An 18,660-nucleotide genomic window follows, 5' to 3' on the forward strand; every position below is an offset into this window, starting at 1 on the left:
ATACTCAGATTTGAACTGTAGTTTCCCTTTCCAGCAATCTCTTAGACTTGTCTACTTTGCATCTTGAAGAATTCCTGCCTTTGGTGACCTGCCACCTGAGTAATGCTTTTGATATGGTTAGTATGAACCTGTTTATGGCTCACATGCATAATAAGCCTGCAATGGAGACTCTAATCCAGTGACAGAAAACTTGTGGCACATGAGCCACAATGGGCTGCTCATATCATCGAAACCTGTAAGGTTTGCCATCACTGTTTCTAGTCTGAGACATAAATAGATTGTGCTTGTTCTATCAGGTTTCAGAGGTGAGAAACCAGCAACGTTGTACATGTAGCCAGCTATAAATTCAGAGAAAAGGTTACTGAGCCTTGATGTGTATTTTGCAATGGATTGTGGTGTGATGGATGTTTGCAACAACTGTAAACAGGAACTGCTGTGTCCTTGTTAGGAATGATCACTTCTCTAGGCAAAAGAAGAGCTGTTAAGGCATTTAAACATATTCTGTGCTTGAGAATTTTTTTCTCCCTCCTGGCCCAGCCTGTCCTCCCTGTTCGTCCTATAGGAACTCATTATGGCTGTTATCTTATGCTTCTTCTTTGAGACTGCTTTTGGCAGGACCCAAGAAAAAGAAAAGGCCAAGGATTCCATCTGGCTGGTTCCACCTCAATTCCAGCTGCTTACAAGAGCTGTTTATTCCACAACACTGAGCCTAGTGTAGCTCTTCTCCCGCTGGGGTGGCCTTCAGAGTTGTCCAACAGGCCTGGCAAACTTTTACCAAAGCCAGAACACTGGGCAGGAATTCAGGGAGAGGGGATGGGTGTTCAGCAGCCTGCATTTGGAGAAGCAGGCACTCCACAGAAAGGGAGGCTAGAAAAAAGCAGACCAAGCCTTAGCTTTTCTTCCAGAAAGCATACAGGGATACTCCAGTCTCGGTGCCTGCAGCCATTGGCCAAGGGTCACTTGGATCTAGTGTCACCTATACAAATTTGATTAAAATTGTAAGCTGTACCTCAAACAAAGTGGGTGAAAATTTTTGATCTGCTTCTCCCCACATATAAACACCTTATTTGGAATTAAAGGAAGATTTGCAAAGTGCTGTCATGCTCATGTAAAGACAGGGACACATTCTGAGAAATGCGGTGTTAAGTGATTTCATTGTTGTGTGAGTATCATAAAGTACACTTCCATAAGTCTTGATCACTGGTGGCGAATGCACGGTGTGCACAAGGCAGAGCCCTCTTTGTTGGCACGTGAGCCAAATGCATGAGTTGTGTTATCTAAACTAAAACCTCAGCATTCAGGCTTGCAGCTGTGGTACTTTGCAATAAATAAGTGGATTTGGGTTACGGTCTCTAAAAGGTTCACCACCACTCTTCTAGATGGTATAGCTTATACTACACACAGGAGATGTGATATATATATATATATGCACAACTTAGTGCTCTTAGGCCTATCACAAACCAAACAGCATGAGTTTAAATCAAGCAACAAGAGAAGATGATATATTCACGAAACATGGTAAACACAGGATATATGAGGTTGCCAGCATAACATGGGTACTGTTTTACAGTCAATGTTTCTTTTTAGTAAGTAGAAAGAGTACATTCTGAAATAACAATATATATAGCATGGTAAACACATAAACCAGTAACAGTCATTTGTTATCATCCTCAAGTATTATGCACCAAACAGAACTGCAGGTGCTATGTTTTTATACAATGGGCAACTCAGGAGGATGGTTTACACCAGCATCTTCACAAACACATGAGTGGTGGTATCACAACTGGAGCATCACTGGGTAGCAGGATTGTTTCTACTCTGACGCAGTCTTGTGGAACCACTGTCATATATGCCACCCACTGTTGACCAAAACATTCATGCAGCAAGTGACCATATGAAGTCTTTTAGAAGGCTCGCCAAAAAAATCTGCAGGTAAAGGTTATTTATACAAATTTAGCATTAAAGAGATTAAGAAAATGTAAAAGTTGGAGTGTAAAGTCAGTTTTTAGCATTTTGGAAATCAAGAACTAATCAAATATTCAATTGAAGATATAGGCTATTAGAAAAACAAGTGGAGTTTACAGAAAGATTAGAACTAAACTTTTAGCATTAGTGATCTATGAATGTTCTATTTTATTTTCTTTTTAATAATAAGATCAATGCTGTGAATCAGTAACTCAACACAAGCCAGTCTAGGATACGTAGTGAGTGCAAGGCCAGCATGAGGTACATAGCGAGACTGCTTAATGAACAGAAAAAAGAAAAACTAATCATTACCAGTTGCCTACCCTCGTCCCAACCCCCACTTCAGAGAAAATATGATCCTGATTCCATGTCTATAGTTCCTTTGTTTTAGTTCCTGTTTGATTGCATATGTACATTTCCCAAAAATAAATTGCTTTATTTTGCTTGTTTCTGAACCTTATAAAGAAGTGATACTACAATGTCAGGTGACACTTGCTTCTGTCACTCCATATTACATCACTGAGAGATTCATGCATGTAATATTATTAATTTTCAGTACTATATAACATTCTAATGCATGAATTTGTACTTTATTCATCTCTCATCATTGATTATACACAGAGAAAACCATAGAGAACAGCCCTGCCTTCAGGAAGTTTATGATCAGGCTGGTCTTCATCATTGTCTGAGATAAGGATGACCAAATCTTATCAAATTAATTCACTTTACTTTTATATTTCTCACTGCATAGATACAGCACGTTCTGGGTGAGATAAGTTTGAATATTTCCCTTAGGTAGTTAAAGAATTAGACTTTTTAGTGATTTTTGCTTTGTAAAGAGTGGACTTTGAGGACTTGAAACAGGTGTTCCCTCAATAGCGATAACCCATGTGTTCAGATATAGATGTAGGAAGTACCCACCAATTTAGACCTAAATTCTTCCAATGATCCATACAGTAAAGGATCAGCCAGCAGTCTGTGAGGCTTTTGGAAGGTTGTGGAACTCTGGGGAGCTCCACAAAGTGATGTGGAACTCTGGGAGGAAGTGAGATACTATGGAGATGTCTTTAAGGGGAGACAAGGACCCTAAACTCTTCATTTTACCCTCTCTCTGCTTCCTGGTTTACGGGAGGTGGGTGGGCTGCCAGTCAGGAACTCCACAGGCTAAATGCCATAGAGGCAAGCAAATGTTGCCTAAAACTTCTCACACTGTGACTCCAGATACACTTCTCCTTCTCACCATCCCCTCATCACCATCTCCCCCATCATCATCCTCACCACTTCCGCCCTGCAAAGTAGTATCACTCGCCACTAAAAACTAGGATAACACATCACTCTGTTTGTGACTAAGCGATCTGGATTCCTAAAATTTGAACAGTGGATACTGAGAGGTTTTTAGTGTGGCTGCCAGAGTGAGTGTGGAAAGAAAGGGATTGAGAAAACAGAAACCTCAACTACACATAACACTTAAAGTTATTTTAAAATCTTCCTAATGACACAAAGGAGTAGGAATTCCCAGAGACATGATGAAGATGACCACTCTGGGACTATCCCAGTTTGACTGCAGCTACAATGGGTTGGGAACTAATCAAATCTTTTGTCTCTGTGTTCCCCTTTCCAGAAAGGCATGTAACTTCGTTTGCCAATCAGTGAGAGCCACACCCACTCGTTATTCAGGAATCAGTTCAAATAAAATCTCCAAAATGTTCTTTCTTCTCCCAAGACTAGTTTGGATGCCCTCCTTCTGGGATTTCATGACTCTTCACACATCTTATGTCCTCATCGTCCACTTATTTGTCTCTCAATAGACCAAAGGAGAATTACTGTATCAAATTTCCTTCTAGTTCCTGACAGTTCCTGAGCCAGAATAGGTTCAGTAGAAGAGTATGGAACTAATTAGTATGCTTGAAAACAAAAGATTGGGCCTAGAAATATACCAAACCATGAGTTTCTCTTTGTGACATTCGGATTTATAGTTTCCATAAAATATAGCTTGAGAGAAAAAAAAGTGGCTATTTATAAAAAACAAAGACAGAGTGCAAGGAGTTGAAAAGTAGCCAACAAGAACTTTGAGAGTGGTCCTGGGAAGAGGCAAGTTTATCTGCATAGGAATTTGTTCTGAAAAAATGAGAGATACAATACAATGTGTACTAGATATGGTAGTATTTACCAAAATACTCAAGTTGTCAAGCAAACCTCAGTTTCCTGAGAAGTTACTAGACAAAATCTTACTGGTCCTCCAAATGAATCTATCCAGCATTTACTCCACTCCCCAACCCCATAAGAAAATAGGAGTCCTGCGATCTCTCTTCTCCAGCCTTCCTTCCCCGCTTCCCCATTCCTCACACCAAGCTTCCCTCTCAACTCCAAGCCCCCCAAGCTCCAATTTCCTCATACACATCTTCCCCTTACAAATACACAAGCACGCACACACACCCCATTCCATCTCCAGATGAGCATCTGCATTTGCTCTCTCTCTCTCTCTGGCTGCTTCTCATCCTTGGTTTCCCAGAATAGGAGAAGAGAAAGCCTGTTTTCAGTTAAGGCTTTGGTCACACACAGATGCCTTTTCCATTACTTTTGTTTTTTCTCCTTGAAGTGTAACATTTCCAATTAACTCACCATGGGGGAGGTGGCCCTATATTAACCACCCCATGGAGGGAGCGATGTGTGACAGGGAAGGAAACAGAATCTGTGGAATCCTTTCCCCAAACAGGCTGACTGACCCCTGAACAGGCTGCAACAGGAGCTTCCTCCCCTTTCTTTCTGTTAGAAATGACCCCAGGAATGCAGTTTGGAAGCTTGTCACTCATGGGTTTGCTCCTATGAGTGGGTAAGATCTGTGAAGTGGACATTCTTCCGATTTTTATTGATCATCTAACAGCCCAAAGACATTAAGTAAACTTTTTCTATTGTAGATATGGAATTTATCTTGCTCAATCTTAAAATGCTAGGAGTTAGAAAGCAAAGACTGCAACAGAAGTCAAGATGAGACCGTAACGTTAACTGAAGTAAATCAGGCACACACACTTAAATATTGCATGGTTTCTCTTTTATGATCACCATAATGTATAAAGTGCAAAATAAAAGACAGATACTAGAAAAAAATACAGAGAAGCAACAAGGGTTTGTACCTTGTGAATCACCATTCTTATGCATATCTCTATAGAATATAATTTTTGCCACAAATTACAATAAATTTTAAGTGAAAATGTTAGTCCCTAAGAAAGGCAGGTGTCACTGGGGGCAAACTTCTGCATTTACACACCTGCAAAGTTGTCCTTTCTTTTTGCTTCAGCTAAGACTCTTGGGAAAAACTTGCAGAAAACTAGCTAAGATCACTGAGCCATTGTGACTTACCAGTTTAGGTGACCTAGACTAACCGTGGTCCATTATAATACTGAACTGACCATTCTCCAAAATGTGCAGGACCACCATCTCTATAACCCTGAGCTGGGCATACCCAGAAGCTTCTATTTGCCTTTTGGAACATTTGCTTAATGACCTTGAGCAGAGTATGCCCACAAACGTGTTTGCCATCTTTCCTTCTTGAATTATAACCTAAACTGAGCATACTTAGAAATGTATACTTTAAACTGAGCATGGTCAGAATGTGTCCACCTGTAAAGTGCTTTCCTTGTAAATAGTATAGGTGGCCAGAATAAAATCATCATGCTTCCCGTACTAAAGGAGAGTGCTTTTTTGGAAATAATTCCAATGCTCTCCTCACCTGCCGCGTGTAATAAGTCTTTCTTTATTCTTTTGCCTCCTAGTTGTTCTTCTTTATTTTGCACTCAGCAAGATTTGAACACATTGCATTTGGTTACAAAAATATGAAGGACCATCGAGAAACATGCTTCTATAGGCAGCCAGCTTGGGCAAAGAGAAACAGCCAGACTGGCCCCTGAGTGCCTGCTGCCATTGAGGCACTTGCTTCCCTCTCATAACCAGTACAGGCAGGGAGAAATAGCCACATGCACCCCTTACACCAGCAGGATGTCATTGAAGACTCTTGCTTCTCACAGGCAGCCAGCGCAGGCCAGGAGAATCCCTTGTGCACCTACCATCATCAGGGGCATGCCAGTGTAGCCATGCAGGCCCAGAGAAGAAGCAGCTCCCCCACCATGCCCATGGCCATCAGGGAAGCCTCAGTGTAGCCTCACAGGACTGGAGAAGCCATGGCTTCCCTAGGAACCTAGGTTCAGAGAAATCCAGGCGCCTGGACCATTCCCCTACACCGCAGAGGGGCAGCCAATGCAGGAAGCACCTGAGACCCCACAACTGGCTTCTCAAGAGGAACCCAGGAAAATGTTCACGATGAAGGAACAAAAGGCAGTCTCAGACCTCCAGCCCAGACAGAACAAGACTGGAAGATATAAACATGGAAGAAAAGGGAAGTCGTACACCTGAAATCTCTGAAAGGATAGCAACTAAAGAAACAACTTCACGAGGCTCTAAAAGTAATCAGATCAGATGGACTGAAAAAATAACATATTTTCATGATAAAGAACAATCGAAGAAATTCATGACCACCAAATCAACCCTACAGAAAGTGCTGGAGGATATTCTAGAGAGCTAAAGATGACCATGGTTCAGAGGAAGATGGCCAGACAGGGCAGGCAACTGAATGATGGGGATAAGTGAGGGGTCCACAGCAGGAGAATAGCATGGCAGAGACGAGCCAATGCAAGCCAGTCATAACCATTCATGTAGATGGCCTCAGTTCACCAATAAAAAGAAACACAGGAAGAGTAACAAAATCTATCAATACGCTGTTCATAATTTAAATCGAAAGGAAGCTCATAGAGGAAAAGTCCAAGGAAAAAAACAGGAAACCAGAAAAAGCATAGTTAGCTTTCCATCAATCACAGGCTGAATAAGATAAAGATACAGTATTTTTATACAATAGAAAGCTACTCAGCTATAAAGAAGAGTAATCTCCAGGCTCTTGTAGGTACCTATCTTGTGGGTAGGAGAGATGAACTTGAGATAATGCTCCTGGGTGAAATGGTTCAGACTCATAAAGGTGAATATTGTGTTATCTCCCCAGCATAAAACTGAAGGTGTTAGTGGGATCCAAAACGTACAATAGATATTGTGAAAGTGATAAGGGAGAAAATATCTAAAAAGGGAAGATGGTAACCATTGTTAATTTCCAGTTATCTTTTTTGAATTCCCACATCACTTTCATTGTTTTGTTAGGTTTGGTTTTATTGTATTGTTTTGTTTGATTTTATTATATCTGGTGGTATGCACAGCTATTTTGAAGTTAACAAGATATAGTATGGTAGCCATTGTTGATTTCCTATTATCAGGTTTTGGATCCTGTAACACTTCCATTGTTTTATTTTGATTGAGGTTTTTTTCTGTTTAGTTTTCTTTCCTTTTGTTTTGTTTTTTTTTTTATGTCTGATAGCATGGACAACTATTTTTAAGAAAACAAGAGACATGCCAAACACTGTTGATTTCCTGTTATCTTGATCTGAAGTTCTGTATTGCATTCATGGTTCTATTTTGATTGGTTTTATTCTGTTTCATTTTGTTCAGTTTACTCTCTTTAAAATAAAAAAAAAAAGCATGTGAAAAAATTGTGGAAGAGTCCTTCTGTTTCCTTACACAGAGCTTCTGCCTGACGCAAGAAAATGCCCAAAGGGCCTTGGTGCTGGGCGATTGATTCAGCCTTTAGTCCTCACATAGCCTCTCAAATAGGAAATTCTTTGATCTTTAAGAAAATGAAAGACATTTTATGAATCCTGAAAGTTGGTCAAAAATTATCATACCTGCAAGTGTTTAACTTGTGAATATCAAATGCCGCTGTGATACAAATCCCGAGTGTGATTTCTTTTATAAACTACAGTAAGTCAGGGCTTATGCTAGGAGCTTCACAGTTGCTGCAGAGTTTGCCAGGTGTTGAGCAAACTCATCCTGCAGAAGGGTTGGACTCCATCTCTTCCTCTATTTGGAGAATCATTCCAACACTTCTTGAAGCTGAGTTTCATCCAATTGATCTTGGTAGAACAAGAATTGAAGCAGCTCCTAATCAGCATCAGGAAGAACAAAGGCCACAGTAAACGGCTATGGGAAACATCAGGGGGTTGAGGAATATTTCCTTTGAAAGAAAGAACTGGAGATTCCTGTCAGATTTGAGACCCAGAGGACTTTAACAAGTAGAGGACCTCATACTTGTTAAATAATCTCATGCAAAGTAGTCTTGATTACACCTTGAAGCTCCAGGCCCCTCTCCCCTGGACACCTGGGTGCAATTATCCACAGTTCATCTATCTGAAAGAAAAGCTGCATCTGGATCTGATTCCCAGGCTGACTTCACTCTTTCCAGATGCTCATCCATTTTCTGAAACAAAATTTAAAAGAACCAGGTGGAAGAGGGACCCTCTGGAAATAATACATCACCACTTCAAGCATCTGCTTTAAGCTTTATGATCAACAACTTGCTTATTCTTCCACCCAGTTTGTCCTAGTGACAATATTTACATGTGGATATGCTCATGTTAAGAGATAATCGGGCTGTTTTCTTTTGGCACACCCCCAGACTCTTGGTGTCGCCATGGGACACTGTCCAGCCAGGGTTACCTGTATTGTAAGAACAAGCCATACCCAAAGTCCTGCTTCTGCCAAGGTGTCCCTGATGCCAAGATCCACATCTTTGACCTGGGGCAGAAGAAGGCAAAAGTGGATGAGTTTTCATTCTGTGGCCATACTCTGATGAGTATGAGCAGCTTTCCTCGGAAGTTCTGGAGGCGGCTCGGATTTGTGCCAACAAGTACATGGTGAAAAGCTGCAGCACAGACGGCTTCCACATCTAAGTGTGGCTCCACCCTTTCCATGTCCTCCGCATCCACGAGATGCTGTCCTGTGCTGGGGTTGACAGGCTCCAGACAGGCATGCAGGGTGCCTTTGGGAAGCACCAGGGCACAGTGGCAAGGGTTCACCTCAGACAGGTCATCATGTCTATCTGCACCAATCTGTAGAACAAGGAGCATGGGATCAAGGCCCTACGAAGGGCCAACTTAAGTTCCTTGGCGGCTAGAAGATCCATATCTCCAAGAAGTGGGGCTCCCCCAAGTTCAATGTACATGAGTTTGAAGACATGGTGGCCAAGAAGCACCTCATCCCTGAGGTGGGGTAAAATACACCCCAGCTACTGACATTCAGTGTATATTCCTTGTATTCAGATCATAAAAATGAGCACTTTGGAGGAAAAAATACAATAAAAGATATGGTCCCAGACTTCTAAGAACAAACCTTCTATTACTGATTGAATGTTTCCACCCTCTTCAAAGCTCATGTTAAAACTCAAAGGCCAATCCTGTAACTCCAGCAGTAGGAGCTAATCATGAGATCAAACCCAGCCCAGGCTCTGTAGCAAATTTCAGGACAGCTTGAGCTATGTAGAAAGGTTATTTTAAAAAATTATATGTAACAGTGTTGGGAGCTGCAGCCTAATGGGAGGTATTTGGATTATTAGGGCTTTGTCCTTGTGAATAATTTAATGTAGCATCATTTTGTGTGTGTGTGTGTGTGTGTGTGTGTGTGTGTGTGTGTGTTTTCACTTTTTATCGGTACCAGGGATTGAACTCATGACCGCCTACTTGCAAGGCAGGTGCTTATGCCGCTGAGCTAAATCCCCAGCCCCCAACATTATTTTTTAAAAAAAGGTGGCAGGACTGGGTTTGTTCTCCTGTTTTTCTGCCACATGAGCAGCTTTCCTTCCCCTGAAGGATCAGATTCAGGGCGTCACACTGGAAGTATAGAGAGCAGTACTTACTGGACAATGGACCTGCTGGAGCATTGGTTTTAAGACTACTCAATCTTCAGAACCAAGAGAAATAAATTCCTGGTTTTTGTAAGTTTCCAGTTTCAGGTATTCTGTTGTAATAGCACAAAATGAATTAAGGTATCTTCCAAAGGGTGAGGTAAAACCCACCCAAGGATAATTAGATGCTTCCCAAATGACTCTTGTGATGCAAGGGATCTGGATCTACTCTAGACTCATACTTTGAAATGATTCATTCAAGACAAGATCTGAAGAATAAAAAAGTGTCACCCTTACAAAAAACAGGTAGTAGTTCTTTGCAAGGAGGATGACCTCAATATACAAAGTTTTGGAGGCTGAAAAAACTTGCTCAAGAAGATAAAAAAAAAACCTTAATTGAGATAATGTTAAACATAAAATGGTATATACTGCATTATTACTTAAAAATGTATTTCCTGTTATTAATATTTTTCAAGATAATTTTGACTATATAGTGTCCCATTCTTTAAATTTAATATAGTTTATATAACAATACTTTTCAAAAGTAGTTTCAAATTTTTTGTTTTAACAAACAATGGCAACAGAGTTTTACATGTACATACATAAAAATAATATATACATAAATATTTTTGTAAAATTCTTAACTTTTTACAGAAAAAAACTTCAGGAGTGAGCTACTATTTAGTAGATAAATATTTTCAGAGCAAATTGCTCTTCACAAAGTTGAATTATATCACTTACCAGCAGAATAAGAAAACTATTCTAGAAGGAGGATGATCTGAGCAGGATTTTAAATATAAAACATTAAATAAAAATTATTAATTCGGAAAACAATTACCTAGAAATGATTGAGGAACACAATGTTAAGAAAAGCAGTTGTTTCAAAATATGTGTACCAAGATATTTTATTCTCTGAGAATGAATTTATGTTTATAGGACTTTTGAAATAGAAAAATGTGAATGTGTATGCAGTTAGATCAATTAATCTTTTCCTTTATCTCTCTTTTTTTTGTCTTTTATGTTTCTTATTTATAGTATAAATAAACAGGTATATTTTCCTATCAACAAAAGTTCATTCTCAGAGAATAAAATATGTATTGTATAAGGTTTCTTGTAGTATGAATTGCTCACATGTGTTGAGTATTTATCAGGCACTTGCTAAGAATTCAATTTGCATTATGTACTATTCTTCACAGAATCTTATGATTTTATTACCGATGATCATTTCACTCTATTCTATTATCATTGTATGCTATTATTGAAAGAGAAAATTTGTGCTTGTTTTAGCAGCACATATACTAAAACTGGAACGATACAGAGAAGTTTAGCATGGCCCCTGTACAAGGATGACACACAAATTCGTGAAGTGTTCAATATGAAAGAAAGGAAGGAAGAGAGAGAAAAAAAATTTATAGCAATTCTGGTTTTGCATAGACTTAGTGTTTGTAGTCCTACAACCAGGAAGCCGTCCAGATCAACAGTGGTTCAGGATGCTGCTTCCCACCACACCTATACATTATCTTTATAGCCAGAGCAAAGAAAGTAACATACAGAAAGCAGAAATGAAGTACAGAGATTGGGGGGTTAGTTAAAGCTTGATGGGTGCTTTACTTGCATTTTAAATGGTTAACTATCTTTAGTGGACTGAAGCCAGCTGCTATGGTTGGCTGAGACTTAGCTACCTGCTTACCAAAGTAGGTTAGTGTCTCTTTACACATCAGATTAGGTTAGAATTCACTATGTATAGAAAACCTGCAGGTTCAAATGGTCTGTATGGAGACAGCTTTATTACTTAATTACTATCACACCCTCGTCCAGGAGAGCCCAGGGTCAGTCAGCTACAAGCAGTACATCTGAGCTGCATAGAGTTGGTCTCTGTCAAGCATCTGTCAGTTTACATAGAACACTCCCTCTAGTCTGTGGTAGTCCCTTTCCTATCTCTGGGAGACAATACCCAGCCTCCACAACTTAAACGGTTAATTTTGGCTCATCGTTTCAGCCCATGGTCAGCTGGCAGAAATGGCACGTAGAAGGGAATGGAGGAGGAAAGCTGTTCAAAGAGGCACAGCCAGGGAGCAAAAGGAGGATCCAAGGACAAGAACGCCCTTTGCCAAGTCTCATCTTCCCTGCCATCTCCAGCCAGGTCCCACCTCCTAACAGGACCTCAGCTTCTGAACACATCCATGCCTAAGGCCAGTGAGGAGTACAGTGCTCCCATGATCCAATCGCTTTCCATATGCATAAGAATTGTGTGGGGCGTATTAAATCTGAACCATGACATAGACCTTTTGCAGTGCTTGCCCAAAGATAAGCCTGTGCTACTTGGCAGTCATCTGCCCACCTATAGTAGTGAAATTGTATATCTTGCTCATAAACTCACACGTTCTAGGGCCAAAGACAGTAATTCCACAGCCAATGGTCTCCTCTCACTTTCTTCTCTACTGTCAATCAAAGTCAACTCAGGAGAAGGCACCATCAAAACAGAAGATCTTTTTAAAATTTGCATCAGAGATCCAGGGATTGTTTCCATTGAGCTGAGGCAGAAAGCTGTTATGTTGTCAGGAAAGGTAACACTTTATGAGTAAAGTCTTTTTCAATCTTTAAGATGAATAAAGGAAGCCAGCAGCTTGTCCTCTGGGCAGGGTCCTGGGCAGGGCACCTGCTCAGGGTTGGGTAGCACATGCCAGGTTCACCTCCAGAGGAAATGGGCTGCTGACTGCATGCAGCTTACAGTGCTTCTGTAGCTAGGTTCCAGGTCGCAGTCATACGCTTGTTCCTTCATACATTTTTATTATGAGAAGATATTCCAGGATGAATAAGGAATTAGAAAAAATGATTTCTCAGAGAAGATTTAAAAGGCTAAATATGTGAAGTGTAGTTAAACAATAATCAACACCAGTTCTTTCAGAGATGTGGCGATTCCACTGAGCCATGGCATTGTTTGTGCTCACCTAGGAACCGAGGATCAGGACACGGTCTGTTCACACAGCTCTATGGTCAGATGCTTCTTCACCTTTTACTTGTGAAAAAAGCACAGATCTAGCCCTGGATTCAAGTTCAAACTAGCAGTTACCATATGTGTGATCTTTAGCAAAACACTTCACTTAAAGTTTAATCCTATTAACTGGGAATAATATTTTTTACCTCCTAGAAATATTTTGGTAATTAGTGATAAAGTATTCAATAACTGTTATTAACTAATTTGTAGAATTAAACTTATTTTCCCACTCCTACAACAGTATTTTTATTGCCTTATCTTTGTCTTCTTTTCTTATAGCAAAATGATCAAAGTAATAAAAACACACAGATTAAAAACAGTAGTCCTAGAGGGACAATAAAAAAGGAACAGTCATACCTTTCATCCTTTCCAAATCTGTTCTTACTAGACCAAAGTAACTATTTTTAACATATCATCTGGTAGTTGGCCCATATTTCCAGAAATACATTTATATCACTTTTTCTGTAAAATATTCACATGGCAAAACATTTAAAGCTTCAAACATTCAAAAAGGACCATCTGTCATTGTCTTGAGCAGATTTTTCAAAGCTTCCAGTTACAGACCTGGGGCCCTAGTGCTATGCTGAAATCCATGCCCCGCCCCCTCCACATTATGATTCAGGTGTGTCAGGGATACCCATGTGCACCCAAGGGACACGAGGAACTCCTTCAACAAGCAACACCATCTCAAGAACTGCCTACAGCTCTGAGGAAACTTAGACTGAACTTCCTCTCACATTCTTTACCTAGTCTTTCTTTCTGGTCTCATAGAATAAATTTGAAACATTCTTTCCTTTTCAATTCTTTGGAATACTTTGAGATGACTTGGTGTTAATTTCTTAAATATTTGATCCAATTCATCAGTGAAGTGATACAGACCCAGACTTTTCTTTGTTGGAAGACTTACGACTGGTTCAATCTCGTTAGTCATTCTTAATGTATTCAAGTTTTTTATGATTTAGCAGAACACTTTTTGTAGGTCATTTGCTAGGCTTTCTAATTTGTTCTAGGTTTCCTAATTAGTTAGCATACAGATTCGCACAATCTATAATGATCCTCTTTAGATCTGTGGTTTTAATTGTAATGTTTTCCTTTTCATCTCTGATTTTACTTTATTTTGGCTTTCTCTCTTTTTTTATTGGCTTGTCCTGCTAAAACTTTGTAGATCTTATTTTTTAAAAATCTATTTCATTGATCTTTTGTTTTGTTTATTTGTTTCTCTACTTTTGTGGTACCGGGGACTAAACCCAGAGTCTTTCCACTGAGCTGTTTTCACAGTCCTTTTTTGTTTTGAGACAGGATCTCACTAAGTCTCAAACTGCCCGGACCAAACTGGAACTGGTGATGCTCCTGTGTCAGCTTCCCAGAATGCTGAGATTACAACTATATGCCCCCAGGTGCAGCTTAGTTTTAGTTTGTATATTTTTTTATGTCTGTTTCACTCATTTCTTCTCTCACATTTTTCATTTCTTTCCTTATACTAATTTTGGAATTGATTTATAGTCTTGATTTTTTAAATTCTTGAAATGTGTGTCATTAGGTTGTTAATTGAAATTAATCTCTTTTTCTCTTTCTGTTGATTTTGCTATATTCCATAGGTTTTGTTATGTTGCTTCCATTTTCTTCTTTCTGAAGAACTATTAAAATTTCTCTTTTATTTCTTAGATGACCTGTGTTGTTCAATTTTCTTTTTTTTTTTTTAATTTATTTAAAGAAAAGGAAACGAAAAAAAATACATGGAGATTTAAAAAAAAGGGTAGAAATAATTCTAAATTACAGACAAACAAAAGGTAAGAAATTGCCAGTTGATAAGTTACAAATTGTCATCTTCGAAATGGCTGTTCAGGTTATAGAATTAAAGTATATAGAATGACATTCAAAAAAAAAAAAATGACCCTACAAACCATTCTGCTCTATGGCCGAACAAAAGCTCGGTAATATGATTATCAGTCCCACCTATTTGTTTTACATCTCTAAGAGGATAAGGTTAACCATATCAAAACAGAACAGAACATTTTAAAAAAAATAAAAAACAATTTAAAGAAATACAGATTTCAAAGCAAGTCCACTGGGGATCTACCTTATCTAACTGTCTCTAGCTTCTTACAAATAGTTGTCCCTAACTTCACCCACTTTCTATACTTATTGCATATTATAGAACTAATCAAATCATTACAGGATGATGGAGTCTTTTTAGGTCCTCAAGTTCCAAATTAGGGAAGACAATACCAACTACCATCACATCTCTCATTCTCTTTGTGATAGCCGTCCCCATCTCTGCATATGCTGAAGTTGAGCTGAAGAAACCAGTCCAGAGTCATTTTAATCAGCAAGCAATAGATTGCTAGAATTTATATTATAATGCTACAAAATAAGCCTCGGGTTTTTCAGGTCTCTTCCTCAGAGTATTTGTTCCTATCCTCTCTGTATTATAGGGAAAACCAAGTCATAACAAGACAACGAAACAATTTCCTAGATAAACATGCAATGGATAGGACTTATAAAACTATAATATAAATGATCTTCCGTAGCTACTATGTTTTCTCTTGTTATTTTCAATAGATTTGTCGACAACACTGGCTTATTATAGTTAAACATACTATCACCTATTTTTATAAAAACTTATCTTTGACTGCATTGTAGTATTTGAGAGCTGTTACTGATTCATACCAGTATGGATATCCTTTACATCTTGTCATGCTCAGAGTAGTTTCCTCTACTTTTAGGGTTGATTCTAACACGCATACCGATTTCAAATAGGATCAGTCAAGGCCAACCAATAGTTTTATGATTCAGATACAATTAAGATCAGTCATAGTAAGACAATGTAAGTAATACAGAATTTCAGCCTAAGTCAATAGGAAAGTAAGGATAGTTGCCATGGTATAACCTGCTATTTTTGGTTCTAGAGGTCTGTGTCCTCAAATCTGATATGAGTGGACAGACCAGAACAAATTTAATTCAATCTAAATATGTCACTAGGACTACTGTGTCTTTTAAATCGTTATACACCATTAGCAATGACCTCTGCTTTTTTTTTTTAAATATAGTTTCAGAGCTGTCTCTACTAAAGACTAGCTTACCGTCTCTGCCTCATGTCTGCTACTCCACTTTTCTGCTATAATTTGTCCACCTTATTCCCTCATTCCATGGTCTGCCCCGTTCACTGAGGCTTCTCTGCCACTGTAGCTGTAATCCTGATATCGCTTCCTCTCTTTCTCTGTAATGTCCTTCAGCGCTCTCTGTAGGGTTGGATTGGTGGCCACGAACCCCCACAGTTCCTCCTTGTCTTGAAAGTATCTTATTTCTTCATTAATTTTTAGAGAGAGTTTTGACGGATATATGAACTTAGGTTGCATATTTTTTTCCTTCAGGACTTGGAATATTTCTCCCCACTCCCTTCTTGACTTAAGAGTTTGTGTTGATAAGTCTGCTGTTATTTTGATAGATTTCCCATTATAGGTAACCTGCATCCTTTCTCTGGCTGCTTTTAATATTCTGTTTTTTTGGTGGATTTCTGGGATCTCGATTATTATATGCCTAGGCGTAGATCTGTTTTGGTTGTAGGTAGCTGGCGTTCTGTATGCTTCTTTTATCTGGATATCATTTCTTTTTGCTATACGTGGGAAATTTTGCTTTAATATCTCTGTGAATATTTTTTGTATTTCATTTTTGGATGTTCCTGCTTCCTCACTCACATTCTTTATTCTTAGGTTATGTATCTTTTTATCATCTTCCAGTTTTAGAATTGCTTCTTTCTGGTTCCTTGTTATTTTTAAGAGGATTTTTCTTTCACGTTCATAAGCCCTAAATCTCTCTTCAAGTTTCAGAAGGTTGTCTTTAGTTTCTGTCAAGGCATTTTGCCAATATTCAATGGAGTTCTGAGTTTCCTGATATTCTCTTTGGATCTGTTTCATGTATTCTAAGTTATGCTTAAATTCTTCTTCAGATGCTTCTCTTTCTTTTCTGATTTCCTCAGTTCTTCCATCTGTGTTCTCTTGGGCGGGGCTTGTCATTTCTTTAATTAATCTCTTTATATCTTGCCTCACTTGGATCAGGAGTACATCTTTAAATTCCTCTATGAGATCATGTAAGTACTTTTTAATTTCGGCTGATGCTGTGTCGAGTAGAGGATGGTTACTGTGCTTGTTCTCTTCAGTGTTTAGTTCTCTTGGGTTTAATTTCTCCTGTTGAACAGCTGGAGGTTTTTTTTTTTATTTTTATCTCTTGTCATGTTTCTGGTTTCTTTCAGACTGTCCTGGAGTTCTCTGGCCCTCTCCGAATTGCTTAGGGCCTTTCAGAAGCGTGCTGGCTTGAGTTTTTGCTGTCCTCCCCAATTTGCTGTTATCTGGGGTAGGCTGGGATGTAGGGGCGGTACAGTCTAGTCTCTAGCCTCTGTGTCAGTTAGTTCATAAATTAGGCTGTACTTTCTGGTTGTCACTGAGTTGTGACTATTTTGTATCTGCTTATTGGGCCCCAAGCAGAGGCTTGGTTTAGCCCTAGTAGCTCCTGCCAGTTCTCTTTGAATCAGAAGCAGCTGAGTAATGGCACAGGATTCTGCCCAGGTCCCAGCCGTTCTCTTCCAAACCTCTCTGTGATAGGTGCACCAGAAAAGCAGATCTGCCCAAAACAAAGATGGCTCCCACTAAGTTCTCTGTGTGGAGCTGAAGCCAACAAGTAATCAGGCTCTGCCAGGACTCAAGATGTCTTCCACCAGCCCTCCCTACAGGGGGACCTGGTGATGTCACCAAGCTGCGATTTCTGCCGCCGGGCTAATATGTCTGCACCAGACTCTGTGTTATTGATTTCCCCGTGGTGGCGGGCCAGCTGTTCTCTGGCCAAACCCAGCAGCCGCGGGGTTTTTTGTACTCACCAGAGTCCGGTGCAAGTCCTCGTTCCGGGACCGCCGCACACCAAGCTGTCCACTATTCCCCCACTCGCGGCTCAGCGCTGACCGGTCAGATTTCTGTGCACCGTTTAGATTTGAATCGCCAGAGCTTTGTACATCCGCTCTGGTGCAGCGGTGCAGAACTGGCTGCTACTTGGAGTCTCGATCTGGGTCTCAGTTTCCCGCGGTCTCCAAAAGCAACTCAGCTTTTCGTGCTGGGTCCACGAGTCTGTTTCATGTTGTTCAATTTTCATGTATTTGAATATTTTCTAAATTTTCTTTTATTCTTGATGTCTTATTTTATTCCACTGCAATGAGAAAATACACAGTATATGATTTTTTTGAAGTTTCTGTGTGCTAGAGAAAAGAATGTATATCCTTGTAGCTGTTAGATTAGCTGTTCTATAAATGTCTTAAGTTCATTTGATCTATAGTACAGTTTAATTCTTATGTTTCTTCATTAATTTTTCAGGTGGATGATGTGCCCAAAAATGAAAATAGGGTGTTGACATTCTCTACTATTGTTGCATTGGAACTTATCTTTCGCTTTAGACATAATGGTGTCTGATTTATAAAATTGGGTGTTCTAGCATTAGGTGCATATGGATTATAATCATATCTTTTTGTTCATTGATTCCTTGTTCCTTGTGTAGTCTGTTTTATCAGATATAAATACAGCTACTTCTTGTAGCTGTATTTACTTATAAAACATTTTTCACCTTTTTCCTGTCAGTCTGCATGTGTCTTTACTAGTGAGGCGAGTCGCTCATTGGCAACATACTGTTGGATTTTGTTTTTTAATCCATTCGGCTAGTCTATCTTCTTTCCTTCTCTTGTCCATCTTTTGGTTTTATAGTTTGTCATATTAATGTTATGTTTTTGTTTCCTATTTCTCTTTTGTGTACCTGCTCTTCTAGTGGAATTTGTACTTTCAGATCCTTTTTCATACAGTAATTATCTTTCACTTTGGATTTAAAATTCCCATCACGCCTTTAGTAAGACTGATCTGATGGTGATGAATTTCCTGTTTGTGCT

The 18,660-nt window shown here is 39.3% G+C and overlaps 1 protein-coding gene, 1 non-coding gene and 1 pseudogene across 2 annotated transcripts in view; 2 read left to right on the plus strand and 1 right to left on the minus strand.

Moving 5' to 3' along the window:
* The first annotated feature begins 5,939 nt into the window (after window positions 1-5,939).
* LOC100735830 (large ribosomal subunit protein uL16-like) lies at window positions 5,940-9,112 on the plus strand (annotated as a pseudogene).
* A 1,416-nt stretch (window positions 9,113-10,528) lies between these two features.
* The window catches only part of LOC134470499 (cuticle collagen bli-1), a 43,821-nt gene continuing 35,689 nt past the window's right edge, over window positions 10,529-18,660 (minus strand). The window contains exon 3 of the transcript XR_010039430.1: window positions 10,529-17,933. The gene's annotated coding sequence lies outside the window, so the exon portion shown is untranslated. The remainder of the gene's footprint in view (window positions 17,934-18,660) is intronic.
* On the plus strand, window positions 11,014-11,120 carry LOC111756651 (U6 spliceosomal RNA). The gene has a single exon (XR_002791077.1). It is a non-coding gene; the product is annotated as a U6 spliceosomal RNA (small nuclear RNA).

Source organism: Cavia porcellus, unplaced genomic scaffold, assembly GCF_034190915.1.
Source record: "Cavia porcellus strain 051 isolate PalLab524CR breed Dunkin Hartley unplaced genomic scaffold, mCavPor4.1 scaffold_15, whole genome shotgun sequence".
Classification (NCBI taxonomy): Eukaryota; Metazoa; Chordata; class Mammalia; order Rodentia; family Caviidae; genus Cavia; species Cavia porcellus.